Genomic DNA, 22,020 nt, shown 5'->3' on the forward strand with positions numbered 1-22,020 from the left:
TATTGTGCAATTTGTCCTGAGCACGCTGATACCCCTTATGTGGGGGTAAACCACTATTTGGGCGCATGGCAGAGCTCGGAAGGGAAGCAGCGCCATTTGACTTTTTCAGCTGGAATTGAGATCGGACGCCATGTTGCATTTGGAGAGCCCCTGATGTGCCAAAACAGTGGAAACCCCCCACAAATAACACCATTTTGGAAACTAGACCCCCCAAGGAACTTATCGAGATGTGTGGTGAGCACTTTGAACCCCCAAGTGCTTCACAGAAGTTTATAACGTAGAGCCATAAAAATAAAAATAATTATTTTTTTTCCACAAAAATGATATTTTTGCCCCTAATTTTTTATTTTCTCAAATGTAATAGGAGAAATTAGACCCCAAAAGTTGTTGTTCAATTTGTCCTGAGTAGGCTGATACCCCATATGTGGGGTTAAACCACTTTTTGGGCGCATGGCAGAGCTGGGAAGGGAAGAAGCACCGTTTGACTTTTTGAATGCAGAATTGTCTGGAATTGAGATCAGACGCCATGTTGCATTTGGAGAGCCCCTGATGTGCCTAGTGGAAACCCCCCAATTCTAACTCCAACCCTAACCCCAATACACCCCTAGCCCTAACCCTAGCCCTAACGGGAAAATGGAAATAAATACATTTTTTAATTTTCTTATTTTTTCCTAACTAAGGGGGTGTTAAGGGGGCATTTGATTTACTATTTATGCCGGCTTTTTATGTTTGGCAGCTGCAATACGCTAAAAGATGCTTTTTATTGTAAAAATAGTTTTTGCAACACCACATTTTGAGAGCTATAATGCTTCCATATTTTGACCCACAGAGTCACGTGAGGTCTTATTTTTTGCGGGACGAGTTGACGTTTTTATTGGTACTATTTTCGGGCACGTGACTTTTTTTTATCGCTTTTTATTCCAATTTTTGTGACACAGAATGAACAAAAAAACCTGCATTTTATGAATTTCTTTGGGGGGGGGTGTTTACACCGTTCCGCGTGTGGTAAAATTGATAAAGCGGTTTTATTCTTTGGGTCAGTACAATTATAGCAATACCTCATTCATATTTTTTTATGTTTTGGCACTTTTATACTATAAAAACAATTTTATATAAACTCATTATTTTTGCATCAAATTATTCTGCAAGCTATAACTTTTTTATTTTTTTGCTGATGCTGTGTGGTGGCTCGTTTTTTGCGGGACAAGATGACGTTTTCAGCGGTGCCATGTTTATTTATATCCGTCTTTTTGATCGCACGTTATTGCACTTTTTGTTTGGTGGTATGATAAAGCATTGATTTTTGCCTAGTTTTTTTTTGAAGGGTTAACTAGTGGGACAGTTTATAGGGCGGGTCGTTATGGATGTGGCGATACTAAATATGTGTATTTTTATTTTTTTTATTTACAAAAAAGAATTTTATTTATTTATTTAGGATTTTTTAAAAAAATTATTTTTACGTTTTTTTGATTTCACTTTATTATATTGTCCCAATGTGGGACATTACAATAAAGTGGCAGATCGCTGATCTGACACTTTGCTGTGCCCTGTGTCAGATCAGCGATCTGACAGGCACTGAGGAGGCCGAAGGCCCCCGCAGCCATATTGGATCCTACAGGGAGGAGACACTTGGAGCAGCGAGAGCACATCGTGCTGCTCCGAGGGTCTCAGGGAAGCACACAGGGAGCCCCCTCCCTGCGCGATTCTTCCCTAATCCCCTGGTACACTGCGATCATGTTTGATCTCAGTGTGCCAGGGGTTAATGTGTCGGGGGTGGTCCGTGACACCACCCAAGAACTAAGACACAGAAAAAACACACAGTATGACAAACGTGCATAAATACTCTGTTGTAAAATATATGTAGCAGTAAGCAACAAGTATTTATGCACGTTTGTCATAATGTGTGTTTTTTCTGTGTCTTAGTTCTTGGGTGGTGTGAACAGGGTCTTACTGTCCTGTTCATTTTTGTGCATGTGTCATGTGTTCTGAATCTATTGATTTCTTGCTTATGCAAGCTTTGGGAGATCCCGCCTCTCTCTTGTGGGACATGCACATAAAAAGCCATTTTGCCCAGCGAGCCCATACCGGGCAACACCTTTCTGAACCCTTCTCATGAAGGTATTGTTCACATGATCAGGTTTTAAATATATTAGATAGGACTGCTCCAAGAAGGATATACCGTGACGTGGTGGAGTGGCTTAGCGTACATTTTTTTGCAAAAAAACGTATCAACTAAATACCCTGGTTTTGTTAACATCTTTTACTAGCACTTGCTGCTTACTGCTACATATATTTTACAAAAGAGTATTTATGCACGTTTCTCATACTGTGTTTTTTTCCTGTGTCTTGGGTGGTGTGAACAGGGTCTTACTGACCTGTTCATTTTTGTGCATGTGTCATGTGTTCTGAATCTGTGCATACAGCAGGGGATAAGTATAAAACACTTTCTGAGGCATAAAAAGTCATGTCTGAGGGTATAGCAGGGTTGCAGGAACTCAATTCTTTTGATCTTAAAGGTGATGGGCAGGGTTTATAAGCCAAAAAGCTGGTAACAGGTTCCCTTTAAATTACTGTTACTTCAATGTTAAGTTTTCACAATCTTCTAAGAAACTGATTTCTCAATAAAACGAAAAGCTGTTATACTGTAGTTTCATGAGAAAATAAAAAATAAATAGTTCAAGATGATGTCAAAATAAAATGCTCTTAGTTTCCCTTTTCTATGTCTGCACTTTATTGGGGTGTGTGCTATGAATGGGTCACTGAGGAGAAAAAGGCAAAACAAGCTAAGTCACAAAAAACCAGAGAGGTTGGTAACTATGCAGATTGCAGATCCCTGATCTTACCACACAACTAGCAGTAGCCGTGGAGCGTGCCTACGATGTTCCTAGACGCCTCGTCACGGCTGGAGGACTAAATAAGCCTAAAGCAAGAAAAGGGAAAACTAACTGCCCCAGAGGAGACCCCAAAGGAATAGATAGCCCCCACACATGTATTGACGGTAAAACAAGATGAAGGCACAAACACAGGCAGGAAAATAGGCTGAGCAAATGATGAGGCCCAAACTAACTAGACAGGAAAGGAAAGAAAAGACACTGTCTGGAACCTGCAAAAAACCCTACAAAAATAATGTCCAACACTTCTGATAGCAAAATTAACCCTGAAGTCACTAGACTTCTCCCACTATATCAGCACTCTGAAATATTCTGAGACAGAGCAAAAAGAGACCGAACTAGTAAGGGACAAAAAGCCAATTGGCAAAATACTGATAAATAAGAGTGGAAATTCAGCACAGCCCCCAGCAGGGGCTGGCTGACCACACCAAAAAACTGAATAGACCAACAAAATCAAGTGTGAAAATTAGCAGAAAAACTTATCTTTAGATGACTGGAACAGAGCTGAAAACCAAGAGCTGACAGGCCAGAAGGAATCACCAGCAACTGAATAGGGCGTCGGCTGTCTTAAATCCAATCTGAGACTCCTGAGATCCAATCGTCATCCTCATTCTCAGGTGGCAGATCTCCACCGATCAAATCAGCCTCTCTACCTCCTGTTACCACCAGAGGGAGTCTGGAAGGAGAACTCACAACTGGTGAACCAGAGAATGAACTCACAACAGTACCCCTCCCTTGAGGAGGGGTCACCGAACCCTCATTCATGCCACCAGGCCAATAAGGATGGGCCCGGTGAAAAGCACGAACCAATCTATTGGCATGAATATCGGAGGCAGAGACCAAAGAATTATCCTCCTGACCATAACCCTTCCATTTGACCAAATACTGGAGTCTCCGTCTAACCAAACGAGAATCCAATATTTTCTCTACCTCATATTCCACATTGCCTTCAACCAACACAGGGTCAGGAGGTGCTGCCATAGGAACCACTGGCTCAACAAACCTCTTCAACAGAGCTTTGTGAAATACGTTATGGATCTTGAACGTAACTGGAAGAGCCAATCGAAACGAAACAGGATTAAGAATTTCCAAAATCTTATAAGGACCAATAAATCTTGGCTTAAATTTAGGAGATGCAACCTTCATAGGAAAATTCTTAGACGACAACCAAACCATATCACTTTAAACCGGGGACCAATGGTCCTATGCTGGTTGGAAAATCGCTGGGCCTTTTCCTGAGAGAGTGACAACTTATCCACCACTTGGTCCCATATCTGCTGCATTCTCTTAACCACAGTGTCCACACCTGGGCAGGATGAAGATTCCACTTGCCCTGAAGAGAATCGAGGATGAAACCCAAAATTACAGAAAAAGGGTGACATCAAAGTGGCAGAATTAGCTCTATTGTTTAGTGCGAATTCGGCCAAGGGCAAAAATGAGACCCAATCATCCTGATCAGCAAATATAAAACATCTCAAATAAGACTCCAAGGTCTGGTTTGTTCTCTCAGTCTGTCCATTGGTCTGGGGATGAAACGTGGAGGAGAAGGATAACTGAATTCCCAGATTGGAACAAAAGGCTTTCCAGAATCTGGAAACAAACTGGACTCCTCTGTTGGACACAATATTCTCAGGAGTCCCATGTAACTGAACCACCTGTAGTAAAAACAAGGGCACCAACTCAGCGGAAGATGGCAACTTTGGGAGTGGTACAAGATGGACCATCTTCGAAAATCTATCACAAATCACCCAGATAACAGTCATTCTCTGAGAGACAGGAAGATCAGAAATAAAATCCATTGAGATATGGGTCCATGGCCTCTTGGGCATCGGCAAGGGCATCAGCAACCCACTAGAACGAGAACAGGGTTTAGACCGAGTCCCACAGGACTGTACAAAATTCTTGACGTCACGAGACAAGGCAGGCCACCAAAAGGACCGACTCACCAAATGTCTGGTACCAAAAATACCTGGATGACCAGCCAATGCGGAGCAATGAATTTCAGACATCACTCTCTTTCTCCACTGGTAAGGAACATACAATTTTCCCATAGGGCAACGCTCAGGTTTATCCTCCTGAAATTTCTCCAGGGCGCGTCTCAAATCGGGCGAAATGGCAGAGAGAACTACCCCCCTCACCTAGGATGGTAGTAGGCTCGGTCACACTAAGAGAATCGGCAAAGAAACTCCTAGAAAGGGTGTCTGCCTTAACATTCTTAGTGCCCGGAAGAAAAGAGACCACAAAATTAAAACGCGTGAAAAACAAGGCCCATCTAGCCTGTCTAGGATTCAAGCGTTTGGCCGACTCCAGATAAATCAAATTCTTGTGATCGGTGAGGACCACAACTTGATGTCTAGCTCCCCCCAACCAATGTCTCCACTCCTCAAATGCCCACTTCATGGCCAACAATTCCCGATTCCCCACGTCATAGTTGCGTTCAGATGGGGAGAACTTTCGAGAAAAGAAGGCACAGGGATTCATCTTAGAAGTCACAGGGTCTTTTTGGGACAAAACAGCTCCTGCACCAATCTCAGAAGCATCTACCTCCACCTGAAATGGAAGTGAGACATCAGGTTGCCGTAAAACTGGAGCTGAAGTAAATCTCTGCCTAAGCTCCAGAAATGCTGAGATAGCCTCAGGCTACCAATTCAGCACATCAGCGCCCTTCTTGGTCAGATCAGTCAGTGGTTTGATAATACCAGAAAAATTACCTATAAATTTTCGATAGAAATTAGCAAAACCCAAAAACTTCTTGAGGGCCTTCAAAGAAGTAGGCTGAACCCAATCATAAATGGCCTGTACCTTGGCCGGGTTCATTTCAATAGTCGATGGAGATAAGATAAATCCCAAAAATGAAATCCTCTGTACACCAAAGAGGCATTTCGATCCCTTAACAAACAGGGAATTCTCCCTCAAAATCCGGAACACAGTCCAGACGTGTTCCACATGAGAATCCCAATCATTAGAAAAGATCAAAATATCATCCAGATAGATGATCAAAAACTTATCCACAAGGTCACGGAAAATATCATTCATAAAGGACTGGAAGACAGAAGGGGCATTAGTGAGCCCAAAAGGCATCACCAGGTACTCAAAATGTCCCTCCGGAGTATTAAACGCCGTCTTCCATTCATCCCCATGCTTGATGCGAATAAGATTATACGCGCCCCTGAGGTCAAGCTTAGTAAACCAGCAGGCACTCTTAACTCTGGAGAATAAATCAGACATCAGAGGTAACGGGTACTGATATTTAACCGTCATCTTGTTAAGGGAGCGATAATCAATACACGGTCTTAATGAACCATCTTTCTTGGCCACAAAAAAAAACAGCACCTAAAGGTGACGAGGATGGTCTAATATGACCCTTCTCCAATGACTCCTTAATATAGGATCGCATGGCATCATGTTCGGGTACTGATGGATGAAAAGCCGACCCTCGGGAAATTTACACCCAGGCATCAACTCAATTGCACAGTCATAACTCCTATGAGGAGGCAAAGACGCAGACTTGCTCTCACTAAATACATCAGAAAAATCGGCTAGATAATCAGGAATATCATGAGACTGAGGAGAGGTGGAGAAAACAGGAACGTCCCTAGGAACACACTGACAACCCCAACTCACCACAGACCCAGATTTCCAATCCAAAACTGGATTATGAGTTTGCAGCCAAGGAAAACCCAGAACAATAGTATCATGCAGATTATGCAGCACCAAAAATTTACAATTTTCTTGGTCGTCTGGGGCAACTCGCATTGTCACCTGGGTCCAAAACTGAGGTTTATTCTCCGCCAAAGGAGTAGCATCAATACCCCTCAAAGAAATAGGCGTCTGCAGCGGCGTCATGGAAAAACCACAACGTTTAGCAAAGTCCAAATCCATCAGGTTCAACGCTGCTCCTGAATCCACATAAGCCTTCGTGGAAAACGTGGATAAGGAGCAGATCAGAGTAATTGCCAAAAGAAACTTAGGTTGCATACTGCCCACAGCAAATGTGTGTGCAAAACGTTTCTCTCGTTTTGGGCAAACATAAATAATATGAGAGGCGTCTCCACAGAAAAAACCCAGCTTATTACTCCTTCTAAACTCCTGACGTTGCGCCCTAGACAAAACCCCATCACATTGTATAGGTAGAGACGTTTGTTCAAAAGGTGGCAGCGCCTCCCGTGTAGTTTTACGTTCACGTAAACGCCGATCAACTTGAATGGCTAATGACATAGAATCATCCAGACCAGAGGGAACAGGAAATCCCACCATAACATCTTTTACGGTCTCTGATAAACCCTTCCGAAAGCGAGCTGCCAATGTACTATCATTCCATGTAGTAAGGACCGCCCACTTTCAGAATTTTTGACAGTATAACTCTGCAGAATCCTGACCCTGGTTTAATGCCAACAGGGTTCTCTCAGCTTGATCAACAGCATTAGGTTCATCACACAACAACCTCAAGGCTTGAAAAAATGCATCCACATTAGTCAGAATAGGATTTTCAGGTGTCAGAGAAAAAGCCCAATCCTGGGGATCGCCGCGCAGCAAGGAGATGACAATTTTAACCTGCTGCACAGAGCTCCCAGATGAGTTAGGCTTCAAGGCCAAAAATAATTTACAATTATTCTTAAAATTCAGAAATTTAGACCGATCCCCAGAAAACACATCAGGAGTAGGGATCTTAGGTTCAGCAGCATGTGACTGAATGAGATAGGTGGAAATTCCCTGCACTTCAGCAGCCAGCTGCTCCACACAATCAGACAATTGCTTAATCTCCATTGGGAAAAAGAAAAAAAAAATCCTCCTACAGCCCCAGAGAAAAAAGAGGAAAAAATATTAAAAAAAAAAAAATTCTTCCTTTTTTTTACAACTTTTTCCTGCTTTTGAGTACCCTAGAATCTGCGGTATGGCTGGTGATTCTGTTATGAATGGCTCACCGAGGAGAAAAAGGCAAAACAAGCTAAGTCACAGAAAACCAGAGAGGTTGGTAACTATGCAGATTGCAGATCCCTGATCTTACCACACAACTAGCAGTAGCCGTGGAGCGTGCCTACGATGTTCCTAGATGCCTCGTCACGGCTGGAGGACTAAATAAGCTTAAAGCAAGAAAAGGGAAAACTAACTGCCCCAGAGCAGACCCCAAAGGAATAGATAGCCCCCACACATGTATTGACGGTGAAACAAGATGAAGGCACAAACACAGGCAGGAAAATAGGCTGAGCAAATGATGGGGCCCAAACTAACTAGACAGGAAAGGAAAGGAAAGACACTGTCTGCAACCTGCAAAAATCCCTACAAAAATCATGTCCAACACTTCTGATAGCAAAGTTAACCCTGAAGTCACTAGACTTCTCCCACTATATCAGCACTCTGAAATATTCTGAGACAGAGCAAAAAGAGACCGAACTAGTAAGGGACAAAAAGCCAATTGGCAAAATACTGATAAATAAGAGTGGAAATTCAGCACAGCCTTCAGCAGGGGCTGGCTGATCACACCAAAAAACTGAATAGACCAACAAAATCAAGTGTGAACATCAGCAGAAAAACGTATCTTTAGATGACTGGAACAGAGCTGAAAACCAAGAGCTGACAGGCCAGAAGGAATCACCAGCAACTGAATAGGGCGTCGGCTGTCTTAAATCCAATCTGAGACTCCTGAGATCCAATCGTCATCCTCATTCTCAGGTGGCAGATCTCCACCGATCAAATCAGCCTCTCTACCTCCAGTTACCACCAGAGGGAGTCTGGAAGGAGAACTCACAACTGGTGAACCAGAGAATGAACTCACAACAGGTGTGGGGAGGAAGACTCCCATAGAGTGACTGGGCCGGAACCAAGGGGACCGCCATCAGGGTTCCTAAAGGAATGACATCGGGGGTGCGATGAAGGGAAACAGACTACTGAAAGTGTCAGGGCAACAGGGGGCGGGGCGAGGATAAAAGGAGCAGGGAGCGCGCTTAGTTGTCAGTTGGCAGCGAGGCTAACAGGAGAGAAGAGTCCGTGTGAGATAGAGAGGGACGGTGTATCGGGCGTTGTGGAGTTGAGAGACCATCAGGGGTCTGTGAGGGGTAAGCGACTTACTCACCAACAACTTACGGGTGCTCGACCTCCACCGGGAGCCGCCGCTGTCCACGTTCAGTTACAGCTGTCCACGCTGTTCCTCGCTCTGTTGCGGCTGGTCCGCGACCCCCAACCGCTGCTGTCACTACACACCCACACTCTGCAGTGGCCTGAACACTGCCTCCTTGCCTTCGCACATGGCTGCGGCCCTTCCACCACCGACCTCAGGGACGCCTTCTCGCCATAGGCGGCAGTAGAGGCCTACGTCCCGTCTATAGAGGGACCCTAAGCGGAGGCCTGCCAACCGTCACCTTAGAAACTGCGACATATCTGCGCTCTGGGAACAGGAGCCGGCACAGATTCTTCAGGGCCTTCTGTGCCCCAACAGCACAGATTCTTCAGGGCCTGTTGCACCCCAACAGCACAGATTCTTCAGGGCCTGTTGCGCCCCAACGGTACAGATTCTTCAGGGCCTGTTGCACCCCAATGGCACAGATTCTTCAGGGCCTGTTGCGCCCCAACAGCACAGATCCTTCAGGGCCTGCCGAGCCCCAAGCATCCCTGGATATCGGGGCGCCAGGAAAGCCGCATCAGCGACCTCTAAACGGCCACGTCTGTGATCCTGAAAGACTCCTGGAAGGATAAGTTGGTTATAGGAAATAAGGACCCATAGTTTGGGCCGTACGTGGCCTAGGACCCCCGGATTAGCCGGATTAGCCACAGTTTCGATAAGAAAAGTGTTGTTAGTGTTGTTGAGTCCCTGCATGGACAGATTGTTGTATTTCCTTTTTGTTTGCTCAGCATAGCCCCAGTGGCTCCAATTTATAAATGTTGATTGCACAAACCACACTCAGTCTCGTGTCTCATCACTGCATCCTGAGAACCTGCTGTACTCTACACTTGGCGTAGTCGGCAGGATGCAGTCTCCGAGCACGGACAGTGGTGCCCAAGATCAGGGCAGTGCTGTGAACTCTACACATAATGAGGGTCCCCGTTTCAGCATTTGGGGGCCATGCTGAACAACCTGCCTAGATTTTCCAGCTCCAATACTATGCTATGGAGCTGGACAGAGCGGATGCGGGGGCTCTTTTGGATGCACCCAATGACCCCTGATCTTGAAGCCAAAGTGGCTCTCATGGCACTAGACGAGTTGTTCAGTGATGTTGAAACCTCTGAGACACCGCAACACTTTTGATAAAGTTTTACAGATAGTAGAACAGACCCATGGGGACCCAACTAATGTGGGAGAGTTAAGGACCCGTTTGTTCAGTCGGATGCAGGGAGAGGGGGAGACAATCACTCAGTATATGAATGTCCTCCAAAAATTGCATACGGCCATTGAAAGAAAGGACGGGGTAGGGGTAGGATGTTGTGAGTTCATTTTCCCCTTCACTATTGAGGTCTGATGAACTCCCTCTTCTGGTGAAGGAAGGTAGTGAGCCTGATTACAAAGCACCTGAGCAGAATGATGATGACTGGGTGACTGGAATTGCTGACTGGATATAAGGCAGCCGACTCCCTTCTGCCTTGCGGGTGATTACTCTGAGGGATTCTTGGAGACCAGTCTGATTCCTGCTCCTCAAAAGCTAAGTTTTCTGCTCTACTTTTTGCATTTGTGTTTTGGTTTTGTTTTGCCTTGTTTTTCTGGATTTCTGCCTTTCCCTGCTGGGTGAGCTGAATTCCTTTTTGCTCTGTCTTCAGAAAATACCTGAGTACTGATATAGTCTTTTTGAAGCCTAGCGTCTTCAGGGCTTTTTTCCCTATCAGTCTGTTGGCTCTTGTTTTGAGAGGGTTTTGGCGGATTGCAGACAGCAGCTTTTCTATTCTGTCCTATTTAGTTAGCTTGGGCCCCATCATTTGCTCAGCCTATCTTTCTATCTGTGTGAGTGTTTTTTCATCTTGCTTCACCGTCATTATATGTTGGGGGCTGCCTATTGCTTTGGGGTCTGCTCTGGGGCAGTTTATATTTCCCTTTCTGTCTTTAGGCTATGTAGTTCTCTGGCTGTGATCAAGGGGTCTAGGGCACCGTAGGAACCCCCCACGGCTACTGCTAGTTGTTGTTAGGTCCAGGGGTCTGCAATCCGATAGCTGCCAACTTCTCTGGTTTTCTGGACTTAGCTAGTATTTCTGTTTTTTCCTCCTACGGTGACTCATTCATAACAGTAGGACCTGTTGACACTACCCTACGCATCCTACTGGTGACTGGACTGCGAGCTCCATTAATAAAGCAGGCATTATGGGAGCAGATTAGAATGAATCCCCGAATAGACTTTTCAGAGGTGGGAAGTCAGGCACGGGCCCGAGAGTAAGAGCAGGGGATCGCGGTCCCCGTGGGGAAGGACCGAGGTGTGGAGGCCTCCGTGAATGCAGTCGAGGAACCTCAGTGGGTGGAGGAGATGAAGCAAGAGTTGAAGAATATTAAGGGCGAGTTGGCCGAAGTAAAGAGAAGAACTGAGGCCGGGACTGGATGACCCTTGGGGATCACGCCCCCCTGCGGGGTGGTCAGTCTGCACAGGCCCAGTGTTATGAGTGTGGAGAACCAGGCCACTTCGCCCGAGAGTGTGCATGGCATGGGAGATACCCACCCCGGCGGCCATTAAACTAAAGGGCTCCGGGCTGGGGGGACGCCGCTCGGAGCCGAAGACCACAAGTCGGGGTGGTGGAAGTCCTGAAGATTTGGTAGCAAAATGTCCGGTGGTTTGGGCAGAAGTGGAGGGCCGGGCCGTCCGGTGCCTGGTGGACACGGGGTCACAAGTAACCACTATGCCCGTAACGTACTTTCAACAAAACTTCCCGGAGGCAGCAAGACCCCAATGGTAGCCCATAATCAGACTAATAGCCGCCAATCAACTGCCGGTCCCGGTTGCCGGGGTGGTGTGTGTGCAGGTGACGTTGTGCGGTAAATCCCTTGGTCGCAGAGGGGTGGTGCTGACTCAAGGAGAGACTGATAAACAGCACCCCGTCACCCTAGGCATGAATATTTTGCGAGAGTTCGGCAACCTACTGCTCAATGATCCTACACAGAAGATTCTGAAGCAGTGGGGTTTTCGCACAGCTCAGGGACAGGTATTCCAGCAGCTGGTGCGGGGAGCGCGGGTACATCAGGACTGCCAGGAAGGCGAGGCTCTGGGCAAGGTCATCGCGCCAGCGGCTCCCCTGCTTGTGTTACCTCCTGGGCAGACTATGGTGGCCCTGCCAATTCGAGCCCCGATACCCTTGGAGGGCGTGGAAGTGCAGGTGGAGCCGTGCCACTCGGAGCGCTTACCTCCTGGCATACTGGTGGCCCCCTCCCCGGCTACCATGCAAAAAGGGAATGTCCTGGTGCACTGTGTCAACCTTGAAGACCGAAACACCGTTCTGAAAGCATGGACTGAACTGGCCAAACTAGTAAAGCCTTTAGAGGAAGCGCTGCCAGCTCCTGTGGTTCAATTGCGAGTACACTCCGAGGATCCTTGGGAAATAACGATTCGAACCCTACAGGCCACCGAAGTCTCGGCTCAGGAGAAGGGTCGAAATATTCTGGAACAGATGTGGGTCGAGCTTTCCGGGTTAACTTCAGCCCAACTCTCACAGATAAAAACATTGCTTGGACAGTACCATGAAGTATTTGCTAGTCATGAGGAAGATTTTGGGTGTACCACCGCCATCACTCATGAAATTCCCACAGCAGGAGCAGCCCCTATCTGGGAACGATATCGACAGATCCCTCCACAACTCTACCAAGAGGTGAAAACTTTGTTGGCCCAGATGCTACGAAAAGGGGTGATACGGGAAAGCCAAAGCCCCTGGGCGGCTCCAATCGTGTTGGTCCAGAAGAAAGATGGTACATTACGATTCTGTGTGGATTATCGGAAACTGAATGCTTGCACTATTAAAAACTCATACCCACTGCCCCGCATAAAAGAATCCTTGTCCGCCTTGGGGAAGGAAACATATTTTTTGACCCTGGACTTGGCCAGTGGGTACTGGCAGGTGCCCATGTCAGAAGAAGATAGAGTTAAGACAGCGATAATATTGCCTATGGGACTATTTGAGTTCAATCGAATGCCGTTTGGGCTGGCCAACGCCCCCGGGACCTTTCAGCGGTTGATGGAGCGGTGTCTGGGAGATCTCAATTTTGAGGCCACGTTGATCTACCTGGATGATATCATCGTCTGTGCCACCACATTCGAGGACCACCTAAAGCGGTTGGGACAGGTACTCAGTCGGTTGCAAAAGTACGGGTTGAAGGTAAAGCCTCAGAAATGCCACCTGTTTCGCTCCCAGATTGAGTATCTGGGTCATGTTGTTTCGGCTGACGGTGTGAGGCCATCCCGGGAAAAGGTTGCTGCTATCCAGGAATGGCCTACCCCCGAGACGGTAAAAGATGTGCGGGCTTTTCTGGGGCTGGCCAGATATTACCGTCGGTTCGTAAAGAATTTTGCATGTCGAGCGTGAGCCCTGCATGACCTGCTAAAGGGGGCTCCCGCTGGGGCCAATGGACAAAGAATCCAGTGGCAACACCCTCAGGAAGAGGCCTTCTGAGACCTTAAGGCTGCACTCTCGTATGCCCCGGTGTTGGCTTATGCAGTTTTCTCACAACCGTTCATCTTGCACACTGACGGGAGTCTTCACGGGCTGGGGGCTGTGTTGTCACAAGTTCAAGATGGCCGGGAGAGGGTGATCGCTTATGGAAGCCACTCACTCCATGACTCCGAGCACAACCCTGACAATTACAGCTCCTTCAAGCTCGAGCTCCTCGCAGTGGTGTGGGCCATGACGGAGAGATTCGCAGAGTACTTAGCAGGCTGCGAGGTAGTGGTGTGGACCGACAACAACCCGCTGGCTCATTTGGAAAACACCAAATTAGGGGCTCTGGAACAGCGATGGGTGGCCCGGATGGTGAAGTTCAACTATAAAATCATCCACAAAAGAGGGGCCGAGAATGTCCGTGCTGACGCCCTCTCCAGGATTCGACATACGACTTCAGGGCAGAATCGAGAATTAGAAGGAGAGGAAATACCGTTCGCCCTCACTGCTGCCGTGCTCACAACTGCCAAACAAAAAGTATCTTCCCCCGAGACCCCAAGGGGTATATTGGAACAATCCAGGGATAAATGGATACAACAGCAACAAGAAGATGAAGAAGTTGGACTTCTCTGGATGTGGGTCGCCGCTGGCCAATTACCCACTGAATCTCAACAACAAACTTTGACTCAAGACCTGTCGCTGATGCTGCAACAATGGGAGAGACTAGGTATCCAAAAGGGACTATTATACCGTAAAATAACATCGCAAATAACCTCAATGACGGTTTGGCAGGTGGTTACGCCCGGAGCTCAACTTCATGTACTGGCTTGGGAGGCTCACGAAAAAGGGGCCCACTTCGGAGCTAAAAAGACATTGCAATGGCTGCAACAGAAAGCTTACTACCCACGCTTGCCGGCTGTTGTGGACCAAATTTGTCGGACCTGCCGATCATGCGAATTAGCCAAACCGCCTGCTCAGCGAGCCGCAACACAGACAATTGTGACCTCAGTGCCCCTTGAGCTCCTGATGGTGGATTACCTGACCATTTGCCCCGCATTCCAGGGATACGAACACTGTCTTGTCATGGTGGATCATTTCACCAAGTTCGCGGTGGTCACCCCCACTCGAGATCAGACCGCGGAGTCAGCTGCCTCCGCTATTTGCAGAAACTTTATACAAGTATACGGCTGTCCTCAACGAATACATTCCGATCAGGGAGCATGTTTTTTGGGAAAAGTTAAGGAGGAACTACATCATCTCTATGGAATTGACAAATCTCGGACCACACCGTATCACCCGCAAGGAAATGGGGCTTGTGAACGATTTAATCGGACATTGATTCAAATGTTGCGTACTCTGGAGAGTGACAAGAAAGCCCGCTGGCCTGAATATGTTTCTGAATTAGTATGGGTCTATAACAACCGGGTGCATCGAGTTACTGGCTATACCCCTTACTCCCTGTTATTTGGACGAGTGGATAAAGGGATCACGGAGGTAGAGTTGGACCCCGAAGAGCCTCACCCTGGACCGGAGTGTTGTCCTGGGTCCGAAACCATCGCCAGCGGCTGCAAACTCTTCACCGAATCGTACATACAAAGCTCCTGAGACTGGGAACACCCAGGAAAGAAGACAACTCCACCTCCCCATCTCCAAAGCGGGGACCATGTGCTTGTACTAGATCAATGCCCCCAGAACAAACTGGAGCTGCATTGGGAAGAGAGTCCTTATCGGGTTCTACGCTGTATCCATCCGGAAGGACCTGTGTATGAAATACGAACCGAGGAGGATGAAACACTGCCCACCCGCATTGTGCATCATAATATGTTACGCCCGTGTATTTCCACCGACCCAAAGCAACCGGAGCCTGCTCCTTTGACCTCTGAACCGTCGCCCATGTTCTGGGACCCAGACGACGGCGATTTTCCTCCAGAGCCCTGAGGCCCTCCACTCAATAATGAGCCAGTTGACACAATTGGCCCGCCTGCACCAATCAGCCCACCACTGTCCACCACCCCAGAAGACTCCACCCCAGTCAAACTAAGACGCTCCGAGCGGTCAACAGCCGGAAAACCCCCCTAACGATATGAACAAGACCAGTTCGTATAGCAACGAGCATTGATACCCCTACAGACCAATCTCAATAGACCAAGAGCCTTGCCCAAGGACTGGCGAGCTTACAGGTTGGAGGAATGTGGGGAAGAAGACTCCCATAGAGTGACTGGGCCGGAACCAAGGGGACCGCCATCAGGGTTCCTGAAGGAACGACATCGGGGGGGACGATGAAGGGAAACAGACTACTGAAAGTGTCAGGGCAACAAGGGGCGGGGCGAGAATAAAAGGAGCAGGGAGCGCGCTCAGTTGTCCCTGTGAGACAGAGAGAGACGGTGTAACGGGCGTTGTGGAGTTGAGAGACCATCAGGAGTCTGTGAGGGGTAAGTGACTTACTCACCGACAACTTACGGGTGCTCGACCTCCACCGGGAGCCGCCCGCCGTCCACGTTCAGTTACAGCCATCCCCGCTGTTCCTCGCTCTGTTGCGGCTGGTCCGCGACCCCCAGCCGCTGCTGTCACTACACACCCACACTCTGCAGCTGCCTGGACACTGCCTCCTTGCCTTCGCACACGGCTGCGGCCCTTCCACCACCGACCTTGGGGACGCCTTCTCGCCATAGGCGGCAGTAGAGGCCTATGTCCCGTCTATAGAGGGACCCCAAGCGGAGGCCGGCCAACCATCACCTTAGAAACTGCGACATATCTGCGCTCTGGGAACAGGGGCCGGCACAGATTCTTCAGGGCCTATTGCGCCCCAACAGCACAGATTCTTCAGGGCCTGTTGCGCCCCAACAGCACAGATCCTTCAGGGCCTGTTGCGCCCCAACGGCACAGATTCTTCAGTGCCTGTTGCACCCCAATGGCACAGGTTCTTCAGGGCCTGTTGAGCCCCAACAGCACAGATCCTTCAGGGCCTGTTGCGCCCCAACGGCACAGATTCTTCAGTGCCTGTTGCACCCCAATGGCACAGGTTCTTCAGGGCCTGTTGAGCCCCAACAGCACAGATCCTTCAGGGCCTGCCGAGCCCCAACCATCCCTGGATATCGGGGCGCCAGGGCAGCCGCATCAGCAACCTCTAAACGGCCACGTCTGTGATCCTGAAAGACGCCTTGGAGGATAAGTTGGTTATGGGAAATAAGGACCCACAGTTTGGGCTGTATGTGGACTAGGAAATCTGAATTAGCCGGATTAGCCGCAGTATCGATAAGAAAAGTGTTGTTAGTGTTGTTGAGTCCCTGCGTGGACAGATTGTTGTATTTCCTTTTTGTTTGCTCAGCATAGCCCCAGTGGCTCCAATTTATAAACGTTGATTGCACAAACCACACTCAGCCTCGTGTCTCATCACTGCATCCTGAGAACCTGCTGTACCCTACAAGGGTATGTGGTTTTATATCCTGTGTAGCACATGCTTAATGACTCAACTTCATATTTCTAAATTACATGTGTACCAGCGTACAACCATTTGTGGGTTTTCAGCATACATTATAGACCTTAAAACAGATTGGTATTTTTACCCATGGCAAGCAATCTGAACTCAGCTATAATCACCTAAATTAAAAGAAGACGTTAATGCTGACATATGCAGTAACATTGATTTGTGTCCCAAAGTCTATTCCCTTCTTATACTGCCTTGTATATGAGATAGTTGTAGCTAGTCTGTATTTATAAAACATACAGTGGGGAAAAAAAGTATTTAGTCAGTCAGCAATAGTGCAAGTTCCACCACTTAAAAAGATGAGAGGCGTCTGTAATTTACATCATAGGTAGACCTCAACTATGGGAGACAAACTGAGAAAAAAAAATCCAGAAAATCACATTGTCTGTTTTTTTTTCATTTTATTTGCATATTATGGTGGAAAATACCGTAAGTATTTGGTCAGAAACAAAATTTCATCTCAATACTTTGTGATATATCCTTTGTTGGCAATGACAGAGGTCAAACGTTTTCTGTAAGTCTTCACAAGGTTGCCACACACTGTTGTTGGTATGTTGGCCCTTTCCTCCATGCAGATCTCCTCTAGAGCAGTGATGTTTTTGGCTTTTCGCTTGGCAACACGGACTTTCAACTCCCTCCAAAGGTTTTCTATAGGGTTGAGATCGGGAGACTGGCTAGGCCACTCCAGGACCTTGAAATGCTTCTTACGAAGCCACTCCTTCGTTGCCCTGGCGGTGTGCTTTGGATCATTGTCATGTTGAAAGACCCAGCCACGCTTCATCTTCAATGCCCTTGCTGATGGAAGGAGGTTTGCACTCAAAATCTCACGATACATGGCCCCATTCATTCTTTCATGTACCCGGATCAGTCGTCTTGGCCCCTTTGCAGAGAAACAGCCCCAAAGCATGATGTTTCCACCACCATGCTTTACAGTAGGTATGGTGTTTGATGGATGCAACTCAGTATTCTTTTTCCTCCAAACACGACAAGTTGTGTTTCTACCAAACAGTTCCAGTTTGGTTTCATCAGACCATAGGACATTCTCCCAAAACTCCTCTGGATCATCCAAATGCTCTCTAGCAAACTTCAGACGGGCCCGGACATGTACAGGCTTAAGCAGTGGGACACGTCTGGCACTGCAGGATCTGAGTCCATGGTGGCGTAGTGTGTTACTTATGGTAGGCCTTGTTACATTGGTCCCAGCTCTCTGCAGTTCATTCACTAGGTCCCCCCGCGTGGTTCTGAGATTTTTGCTCACCATTCTTGTGATCATTCTGACCCCACGGGGTGGGATTTTGCGTGGAGCACCAGATCGAGGGAGATTATCAGTGGTCTTGTATGTCTTCCATTTTCTAATTATTGCTCCCACAGTTGATTTCTTCACTCCAAGCTGGTTGGCTATTGCAGATTCAGTCTTCCCAGGATGGTGCAGAGCTACAATTTTGTTTCTGGTGTCCTTTGACAGCTCTTTGGTCTTCACCATAGTGGAGTTTGGAGTCAGACTGTTTGAGGGTGTGCACAGGTGTCTTTTTATACTGATAACAAGTTTAAACAGGTGCCATTACTACAGGTAATGAGTGGAGGAAAGAGGAGACTCTTAAAGAAGAAGTTACAGGTCTGTGAGAGCCAGAAATCTTGATTGCTTGTTTCTGACCAAATACTTATTTTCCACCATAATATGCAAATAAAATGAAAAAAAAAACAGACAATGTGATTTTCTGGATTTTTTTTTCTCAGTTTGTCTCCCATAGTTGAGGTCTACCTATGATGTAAATTACAGACGCCTCTCATCTTTTTAAGTGGTGGAACTTGCACTATTGCTGACTGACTAAATACTTTTTTTCCCCACTGTATATACCACCTTCGAATCAATATATATGTATAAATCACTAATAACATTAAAACCACCTGCCTAATATTGTGTAGGTACCTCTTATGCCCCAAAGAAGGTCTGACCTTGTAGGACTACCTGCCTACCATTTCTTATTGGTATTATCCAATACAAAACCATTACAAGAGTATAAGGGCTTTCGCAGATGACCGTAAGTGCTATCAGTCATCCTCATGTTATTCTATTACATGCTCATACACATGGCTGATTTTCTTTCCTTGGATAGAGTCTGTCAGAGAAAAAAATTTCACCATGCACGAGTATGATATGATATTCAGATCGCACTCGGCCATGCAAGTCAATCAGTGCGTGGAAAAGGTCAGACTGCATATTTTATTAGTATTCTTTGCATGCTTTCTGTCTCCTTTAACTCTGGAACTCACGGTCAGCATGTAACAAACTCTCCTACATCCATGACTTTTTCCTTTTAAACGCCCTTAATCTTCTGGCTCTTACTGAAACTTGGATCTAGCAGTGGGATACTACCACTGCTGCTCTCTCTTGTATGGTGTCAAACATTTGTCACATACCCCAACACTTGATAACAGACCTCATGAAGGTGTTGTTCTGCTACTTTCCACAAAATGAATCATCATATTTCTTCCCTTCTGTTGAGGTCTGCACTGTCAGAATTTTCCAGCCCTATTCCCTGCAAGTGGTGGTTGTATATCGCCCTCCTGGCTCATTCGTCAGTTTACGGGGTTTTACACATAGCGATATCGCTAGCAATATCGCTAAAGCGTCAACGATTTTGTGACGCAGCAGCGATATTGCTAGCGATATCGCTATGTGTGATACTTACCTCTGACTGGCTCCCCCGCTGTCTGTCGCTGATTGCGCGAGATCGCGCAGCTCCATTTCTCGTCGGGTGCTTCCTGCTGGCGCCGACGAGCGACGCGTGGACGTGGACGGGAGGACGTCAGGATCGCCGCATCTGAAAGGTAAGTAACGACCGCTGTATCGCTGCTGCATCGCTGTGAGATCTGCCTGTGTGGCAGCTCACTAGTGACCATTTAGCGATGCACCAGCGATCCTGACTGGGTCGTATTGTGGTCGGGATCGCTGGTGCATCGCTAAATGTAAAGGGGCCTTTTGTGGTTAACTTGGCCACATGGCTTCCAAACTTTCTATCCTGTGACATCTTCACTCTCATCATGAGGGACTTTTACATCCCTATTGATGATCCAATCTCCCCATCTGCCACTCATCATGGAGGACTTTTACATCCCTATTGATGATCCAATCTCCCCATCTGTCACTCACCTTTGATCTCTAACTTCCTCTCTCAGCCTTTCACAACTTACGAACTCTCCTACACATGAAGACGGGAATACGCTGGACCTGATCTTCTCCCACCTCTGCTCAGTGTATAATTTTACTAACTCTCCTCCCCTGCTCTCTGACCACAACCTTCTTTCATTCTCATAACCACATATCCAAACCCTTTCCACTTCCTGCCGACTTCAACTCAAAAATATTTCACGCATCCGTTCATTCCTCACCCAAGAATCTGCAAAAACCCTAGTCCATGCCCTCATCATCTCTCGCCTTGACTACTGCAACCTCATGCTCTGCGGCCTCCCCTCAAACACTCTCGCACCCCTCCAATCTATTCTAAACTCTGCTGCCCGACTAATCCACCTGTCCCCCCGCTATTCCCCAGCTTCTCCCCTCTGTCAATCCCTTCACTGGCTCCCAATTGCCCAGAGACTCCATTACAAAACCCTAACCATGACATACAAAGCCATCCACAACTTGTCTCCTCCATACATCTGTGACCTCGTCTCCCGATACTTTCCTGCACGCAACCTCCGATCCTCACAAGATCTCCTTCTCTACTCCCCTCTTATCTCCTCTTCCCACAATCGCATACAAGATTTCTCTCGCGCATCACCCCTACTCTGGAACTCTCTACCACAACATATCAGACTCTCACCTACCATCGAAACCTTCAAAAAGAGCCTGAAGACCCACCTCTTCCGACAAGCCTATAACCTGCAGTAACCACCGATCGACCAAACCGCTGCACGACCAGCTCTACCCTCGCCTACTGTATTATCACCCATCCCTTGAAGATTGTGAGCCCTCGCGGGCAGGGTCCTCTCTCCTCCTGTACCAGTTATGACTTGTATTGTTTAAGATTATTGTACTTGTTTTTATGTATACCCCCCTCACATGTAAAGCGCCATGGAATAAATGGCGCTATAACAATAAATAATAATAATAATAATAATAATTCTCTATCAAGAACTGTGACTCCACTCAGGGCACCCCAGTTTTCACACTTATTGGAATATACAAGTCATTAAATAGCCAGAAACTTATGAAGAATTTCCAGTCCTCAATGGGCCAAATCTCCTACCTCTCATATCCAGACTCTGCTCTGAAACATTATAATGAAACAATGTAAAGTGCGCTGTACAAAGCTGCACCTGCTACACATAGAACAACTTCTCACTGATGGCAGCAACCCTGGCAGATGCTGGAAACATGTTTTCTCCAACTCTGCTCCAGATGCAACGAATTCTGTGCAGAAAATCCAACCTGTATGAATACTGTATATACTCGTGTATAAGCCGACCAGTGTATAAGCTGAGCCCCCTAATTTTGTCACAAAACTGGGAAAACTTATTGACTCGCATATAAGCCGAGGATGCACAGTGAGTGGCCCCAGATAATGCTGCTAGTGAGTGGCCCCAGTTATGTTGCACAGTGAGTGGCCCCAGTTATACTGCACAGTGAGTGGCCCCAGTTATGCTGCACAGTGAGTGGCCCCAGTTATGCTGCACAGTGAGTGGCCCCAGTTATCTGCATAGTGAGTGGCCCCAGATAATGCTGCACAGTGTGTGGCACCAGATAATGCTGCACAGTGTGTGGCCCCAGATAATGCTGCACAGTGAGTGGCCCCAGTTATCTGCACAGTGAGTGGCCCCAGTCATGCTGCACAGTGAGTGGCCCCAGTTATGCTGCACAGTGAGTGGCCCCAGTTATGTTGCACAGTGAGTGGCCCCAGTTATGCTGCACAGTGTGTGGCCCCAGCTTTGCTGCACAGTGAGTGGCCCCAGTTATCTGCACAGTGTGTGGCCCCAGTTATCTGCACAGTGTGTGGCCACAAAGAATGCTGCACAGTGAGTGACCCCAGTTATGCTGCACAGTGAGTGGCCCCTTATAATGCTGCACAGTGAGTGGCCCCA

The sequence above is a fragment of the Dendrobates tinctorius genome, unplaced genomic scaffold (assembly GCF_039654945.1).
Source record: "Dendrobates tinctorius isolate UK_male_01 unplaced genomic scaffold, ASM3965494v1 ptg000005l, whole genome shotgun sequence".
Taxonomy (NCBI): domain Eukaryota; kingdom Metazoa; phylum Chordata; class Amphibia; order Anura; family Dendrobatidae; genus Dendrobates; species Dendrobates tinctorius.